The sequence below is a fragment of the Quercus suber genome, unplaced genomic scaffold, assembly GCF_002906115.3.
Source record: "Quercus suber isolate HL8 unplaced genomic scaffold, Cork oak 2.0 scaffold_121, whole genome shotgun sequence".
NCBI lineage: Eukaryota > Viridiplantae > Streptophyta > Magnoliopsida > Fagales > Fagaceae > Quercus > Quercus suber.
Window position 1 is genome coordinate 884,921 of NW_027069586.1, and position 7,887 is coordinate 892,807.

The following is a 7,887-nucleotide window of genomic DNA, read 5'->3' on the forward strand; positions in this document are numbered from 1 at the left end:
AGCTGCTACTACCGCATTGAATGCTCTGCAACTAACTTTTTGGCTGCATTTATATGGAGAAGACTCCTGAATAGTGCTGCCTTAGCCTTCCCAACTCACAGAGGGTTAGAGAGGGTGTCCGATGGGATAAGCACTCAAGTAGTGGTTTAGATGATCAACAAGTGTAGGATCAAGATCATCAAAAGGGGATATATAATGTAAGAGACCCTCAATGGAAGGGGGATTAGAAAAAAGAAGAGAAACACTGTAGTAATCAGGAATCGAACCTGTAACCCGTCTTCAAAAGCAATACATAAGAACTAACCTCCTTGGACATTGTCGAGGACGTATTTCCTTAGCGTTAGTTTGTTATATTCATTCCTTTACCATCATGAACTACGTACCTGTGGCATTAATTCGTTAAAACCCAATTTTCCAACCCATTCTCTACAAGTTTATTGTTTTGGGCTCTTTGGGTCTAAGTCCATCTATTGTTTGGGCTAGGAGTCTAAATCGGGTCCCTACAATTGATGCCATCTGTGGGAAGATTACTTGGGTAATAGTGAGTGCAACATTCAACCATGGTAGGTTCAAGTCCACACCAGACAGAATTCATAGGATCCCAACGTGAAAATCCTTTTGTCAACCTCGAGCGAAGAAGGGATCGGAAAGGAAGTGTGCATACCGTCTAGTTCGGTAGGAGTTAACCCCGGGATAAGAGCCATCTCTCTCATGGGGAGGATACTAGAGCCCTGCAATTAGAGGTTGAACATCTGAGGAGAAAGTTGTGCCGTGCATAACAAAAGCGAACCCCCTTAAACTCCGATGTTTCCTCTGATGATGGAGAGGATGCTAGTTATAGATGAAGGTCAAGGACCCCACCCAACGAGTCTTTCTTCTACGATGAGGAGCACCATGACAAACGTGGGTATAAGAGCCCGCCTCGCAAAGGTCTAGGAAATGAGGTTAAGCAAGGTGTTGAACCAAGTTTCCAGATCACCCTTCACGCGTAGGATTGAAGGGGCAAGACTTCCTCAGTGGTTCAACCAGTCAACGTTCACCATCTACAATGGTTGAATAGATCCTGTGGAGCATGTGAGCCATTTCAACCAAAGAATGGTTGTCCATTCCAAGGACGAATCCCTGATGTGCAAGGTGTTCCCCTCCAGTCTAGGACCCGTAGCAATGAGATGGTTTGATGGCTTAAGGGCAGGTTCCTTCAAGGAGCTCACCCAAGCATTTGGCTTTCGTTTTATCACTTGTAGCAGGGTTCCTCAGCCCTTAGATTTCCCACTATTTTTTTCCATGCGAGAAGGGGTGACCTTGAAAACGTACTCAAACAGATACTGGGAGATGTACAATGAGATAGACTGTGACTTTGATGATGTGCCTATCAGTACTTTCAAGGTTGGCCTCCCAACCGAGCACGATTTAAGGTCTAACAAGAAAGCCCGTCACCAGCGTGTGCCGATTCATGGACCGGATCAACAAATATAAGAGAGTTGAGGAAGACCAGCAGCAGGGGAAAGGAAAGGATAAGGTGATCCCTTAGGAGAGGAGGGATTTCAGGTCGGACCGATACAACAACAACCGGCCTTGGAGAAACTTTGCTGGGCAGTTAGGGTCTGCCAATGCTAAAGCGGTTAACGCAGTGTTTTGGGAACTGGTGCATCAAGTTTTAGAGAGGATTAAGAATGAGCCATTCTTTAAATGGCCAAATGAGATGGCAGGAAACCCCATGAGGCGGAATCGAAACCTCTATTGTTGGGAGCCATCTCTTCTACACTACACTAGAAGGTGAAATATCCGTCGGGCGGCCAAATTAAAGAGATTGTTAAGAGTCAATCCACTGCTAGGTAGTGCTTGGTGGTCGCCATCTTACATCAGCCCGAAGTTGAGTCCTTGGTCGCTGCTGAAAGGGGCTTATAGCAATTAAAAGCTCTAGATTTACCTGTCAATAGATCAGCTGAGGAGGCCGAATGTGAATACTTAGAAATGGTTGTTGTCGGTGATGATCCGAAGAAGTTTTTTCTGATTGGAGCTTAGCTGCCTCCTCTAGAGAAAGAGGAGCTAATAGAGTTTCTTGAGAGAAATGTTGATGTGTTTGCATGGAGCACTTACGAAACTTTGGGGGTGGATTCGAGCTTCATCTGCTATCATTTGAATGTTAACCCATCTACTACTCCCAAGAAGTAAACACCTTGGCACTCGTCCAAGGACCACTCTAATGCCGTTATAGATGAGGTGAAGAAGCTTAAGTAGGCGGGGGCTATCAAGGAGGTTTTCTACCCTGAGTGGCTGGCCAATATGGTGTTAGTGAAGAAGAAGAGTGGGAAATGGCGAGTGTGTGTGGACTTCACAGATCTAAATAAGGCCTACCCAAAGGATCCATTTCTTATACCTAGGATAGACCAGTTGGTAGACGCAACCATAAGCCATCCTCGGATGAGCTTCTTGGATGCCTTTTAAGGGTACCACCAAATACCGTTAGCCCCAGGCAACTAGGAAAAGATAGCTTTTGTCACCCCCATAGGGAACTACCACTACAAAGTGATGCTATTTAGTTTGAAAAATGTAGGGTCTACCTATCAAAGGATGATGACTAGAATGTTTGAACCATAGTTGGGCAAGAGTATCGAGGTCTATATATACAATATGGTGGTAAAGAGTAAGGTAGTGTCCAAGCATGTGGGAGATCTCGGGAACATTTTTGAAATTTTGAGGAAGCACTTAATGCTTCTAAATGCTCATTTGGTGTGGGATCAGGCAAAATGCTAGGCTACATGGTTACTCATTGTGGAATTTAAGTTAACCCCGATCAGATTAAGGCAATCAACAGTTTACAACCACTCAGAATCCTAAGGAAGTCCAGAAGCTGACTGGAATGACTGCTGCTTTAAACTGATTTATCTCTCGATTAGCAGATAGGTGCAGACCCTTCTTTCTATTGATGAATAAGTGAAAGGAGAATTCAAAGCAAGAGATGAAAAAATGCAAGGGTACTTGAGTCAGGTTAGACACTTGAAATTAGGGTTCGAATTTTTCAACCTGTTGTATATCCCTAGAAGCAGAAACACATATGCTAATTCCCTAGCCACACTTGCCACCTTCTCGGTGCAGAGCCTACCCCTGGTCATCCTTGTAAAGGATTTGTACAAACCCAGAGAGGTGATCCAAGTTAGACACTTACAATCAAGGTTCGAATTTTTCAACCTGTTGCATATCCTTAGAAGCAGAAACACATATGCTGATTCCCTAGCCATACTTGCCACCTTCTCGGCGCAGAGCCTATCCCAGGTCATCCTTGTAGAGGATTTGTACAAACCCAGAGAGGTGATCCAGGTTCACCAGGTTAGAGTAGGGCTTAGCTGGATGGACCCCGTGGTACTATCTTGAAGGAGGATATCCAGTCCAAGGAGAAATTAGAAGCAAACAAGGTACGGAGAAAGGTTTATCGGTTTTGGCTATCCGAGGACCAAAAATTATATAAACGCTCCTTTTATGGGCCATACCTGCTATGCATACACCCTGAAACAACAGAATTACTCCTTGAGGAGTTACATGAGGGGATTTGCGGATGCCACACTGGAGGTAGATCTTTGGCACACAGCCATCACTCAAGGCTATTGGTGGCCAAACATGCAAAATGAGACACAAGAGTATGTAAGGAAGTGCGACCAGTGTCAAAGATTCACACCAAACATACATAAATCGAGATGAGCCTTTAATCCTCTGTCTAACCCCTGGCCATTCGCTCAATGGGGCTTAGACATTGTAGGCCCTTTCCTTAAGGCATTAGAAAATAAGAGATATCTGTTAGTCGGCACGGACTACTTCACTAAATGGGTTGAAGCTAAGCCCTTGGCAAATATCAGGGACATGAATGCTAAGAGATTTGTTTGGAAAAATATTGTCATGCGATTCAGGGCCCCTCGCACCCTCATCTCGGACAATGGCCTTCAGTTTGATAGCAAATCTTTCAGAAAATACTATTGTGACTTGAGAATTATGAATAAGTATTCTACCCCAGCTTATCCCCAAAGGAATGGGCAAGCCGAGACTGTTAACAAGGTCATAGTGAATGGAATCAAGAAAAGGTTGGATAATGCGAAAGAAAAAAGGGTAGAAGAACTATCACACGTCCTATGGATGTACCGAATCACACCTCGCAGGTCAACAGGGGAGACTCCCTTTTCAATGACTTATGGAGCTGAAGCTATTATCCCTTTAGAGACTGGCTTCCCAACGTTGAGAACAAGTTCTTTTGATTCGAGTAATAACAACGGATTGCTAGAAAAGAGCTTAGACTTGATTAAAGAGAGGAGAGAAAATGCAATGGTCTAATTGGCATATTACCAACACAAGCTCAAGAAAGGTTATGATGCCAATATGAAGCTGAGATCATTAGCACCTGGTGACTTGGTGTTGAGAAAGGATCTAGGTACCGCAAAGAACCTAGCATGGGGAAAGCTGGGGCCCAACTAGGAAGGGCCATACCGCATCACTTCGGTGGTTGGTATAAGAGCTTACTTCCTCGAAGACCTAGACGAACGTGTAATACCACGACCTTGAAATGTAAATAACCTGAAAATGTATTATTATTAATGAAAGTTTCCTTTGTCATATGCTCATTTATTGTGTAAATACATCGTACTACCCATTATTATCTTTATAAATGATTAAATAGAACCTTAGTCATGCCTGAGTCCTCAGACCAAATTTTTTGGGGAAATTAACACTATGACATCTTTCTAAGTGTCTAAACAGAACCTTAGTCATACCTGAATCCCCGGATCAGATGCTTTAGAAAAATTAACACTCTATGACATCTTTCTAAGTGTTTAAATAGAACCTTAGTCATACCTGAGTCCTTGGACTAGATGCTTTGGGGAAATTAGCACTCTATGACATCTTTCTAAACGCTTAAATAGAAATTTAGTAATGCCTTAGTCCTCGAACCAGATGCTTTGAAGAAATTAACATTCTATGACATCTTTCTAAGTGTTTAAACAGAACCTTAGTTATGTATGGCTCCTTGGATCACATACTTTGGAGAAATTAACATTCTGTGATATTTATTTGTTTTTCACTAAGTGTCAAAACAGATCCAAGATTATAACCAACTCCTCGGATTTTTAGCTTTGAGTAAGTTAAAGTCCTTAATTATTTATTCAAGCATTGGGCAAAATGAAGAATATCTCCCTCTTTTATTTTTTACAAAGTATGTATCTACCTATGCTAGATTCAACCTTCATTACAGGATGTTCAATTCTCAATACAAATACGTGGTAGACCTCTTTATTCCTAGTACTTGGTCAAATTACTTAGATTGATTGCAGTGTGTTATTGTTAGTTTTTATTGAAGACAGAGTAGCAGTGGTTCAATGCTATTTGCAATAGTAATAAGCTTTAAAGCATATAAAGTAAAGGTGCAAGAGATAAGAAGGAAAACATTTTCATTAAATAAGAGGAGTACATTATATTCAGTGACAGAATGCCACTACCAAAAAAAAAAAAACTACAAGAAAATCCTAAGCGCTAAGCCTTGGCCTTGGGAGCAGGAGGGTCTTCTTTTTAGTTCGGCTAGGAGGTAGGAGCGTCCTTGGCCTTAGGATCAGCTTTTTTAGTCCTGGCCTCTGTTTCCTTTGCCTTAACTGCAGCTTTCTCGTCCTTGGTGAGGAGGACTTTTTCTCCTTGCCCTTACCCTTGTCTTTGGTCCCCTCAGCCCCCTAGCCTTGATCACCAATTTGGCTGGATCCCTTCGAAGCCTCAGGGAGAGGGAGAACAGCTTGAATAGTCAAGGGCTGCTCAGAGGTCACTGGAGCAAGGGCAAAGGGAGAGGGGATGGCACCTGAGACTTTACGGATATTTGGGTGATAATAAATGCTCACAGGCTGCCTCTAAACAAAGTTTGTAGGGACTCATCAAAGGCCAAAATAATATTATTGCATGAAAAATAAAAACCCCACTTTTCTCCTCGGATGAGAGGGAAAAAACCGGAGTTTTGAGGGGCTATTGTAAGGGTTAAGGGCCCAAATGGTATATTGGGCCTTGGGTCTTGGCCGAGAGTATAGTAATCCGAGAACAAATGAATGGTGTTGGATAGGTCAAGCTTAGAATCTAATGAGCAGGATATGAATGGGAGGGTGGCCCGAGGAGGAATGTCTCATCGGATAGGTTAAACACGGCTCAAATGCGTATCCTAAGGTTCAAGGTAACCTTCCAAGAAGCTCCAGTGATAGAGGCGTGTATCTCAAGTGTACCAGGAGGCTGGGAGCTCAGAAATATCTAAGGAAAAGCTGCTACTACCGCATTGAATGTTCTGCAGCTAACTTTTTGGCTGCATTTATGTGAAGAAGACTCCTGAACAATGCTGCCTTAGCTTTCCTAACTCACAGAGAGCCAGAAAGGGTGTCCGATGGGACAAGCACTCAAGTAGTGGCTTAGATAATCAAAAAGTGTAGGATTAAGATCGTCAAAAGGAGATATATAATGTAAGAGACCCTTAATGGAGGAGGGATCAGAAAAAAGAAGAGAAACACTGTAGCAATCAGGAATCGAACCTGTAACCCGTCTTTGAAAGCAATACATAAGAACCAACCTCCTTGGACATTGCCGAGGACGTATTTCCTTAGCGTAAATTTGTTATGTTCATTCATTTACTATCACGAACTACTTACCTGTTGCATTAATTCGTTAAAACTCAGTTTTTTAACCCATTCTCTATAAATTTATTGTTTTGGGCTCTTTGGGTCTAAGTCCATGTATTGTTTGGGCGAGGAGTCCAAACTGGGTCCCTACAATAATTATTTTTTTAATAAAAATGTCATTATTTACATTAAATAATTTTTTAGTCCTGGCCTTAGAAGCATCCTTGGCCTTAGGATCAGCCTTTTTAGTCCTGGCCTCTGTTTCCTTTGCCTTAACTACAGCTTCCTCATCCTTGTCAGTGTCTTTGGCTCTTGAGAAGGACTTTTTCTCCTTGCCCTTACCCTTGTCTTTGGCTCCCTCAGCTCCCTGGCCTTGATCACCAGTTTGGCTGGATCCCATCAAAGCCTCAGGGAGAGGGAGAGCAGCTTAGATAGTCAAGGCCTGCTCAAAGGTCTCTAGAGCAAGGGCAGAGGGAGAGGGGACGACACCTGAGACTTTACGAATATCTAGGTGATAATAAATGCTCACAGGCTGCCTCTAAATAGAGTCTGCAGGGACTCATCAAAGGGCAAAATAATATTATTGCATGAAAAATAAAAACCCCACTTTTCTCCTTGGATGAGAGGGAAAAAACCGGAGTTTTGAGGGGCTATTGTAAGGGTTAAGGGCCCAAATGGTATATTGGGCCTTGGGCCTTGACCGAGAGTATAGTTATCCGAGAACAAATGAATGGTGTTGGATAGGTCAAGCTTAGAATCTAATGAGCAGGATACGAATGGGAGGGTGGTCCGAGGAGGAATGACTCATCGGATAGGTTAAACACGGCTCAAATGCGTATCATAAGGTTCAAAATAACCTTCCAAGAAGCTCCAGTGATAGAGGCGTGTAGCTCAAGTGTACTAGGAGGCTGGGAGCTCAGAAATATCTAAGGAAAAGCTGCTACCATCGCATTGAATGTTCTGCAGTTAACTTTCTGGCCGCATTTATGTGAAGAAGACTCTTGAACAGTGCTGTCTTGGCCTTCCCAACTCACAGAGAGCTAGAGTGGGTGTCCGATGGGACAAGCACTCAAGTAGTGGCTTAGATGATCAACAAGTGTAGGATCAAGATTGTCAAAAAGAGATATATAATGTAAGAAACCCTCAATGGAGAGGGGATCAGAAAAAAGAAGAGAAACACTGTAGCAGTCAGGAATCGAACCTGTAACCCGTCTTTGAAAGCAATACATAAGAACCAACCTCCTCGGACATTGCCGAG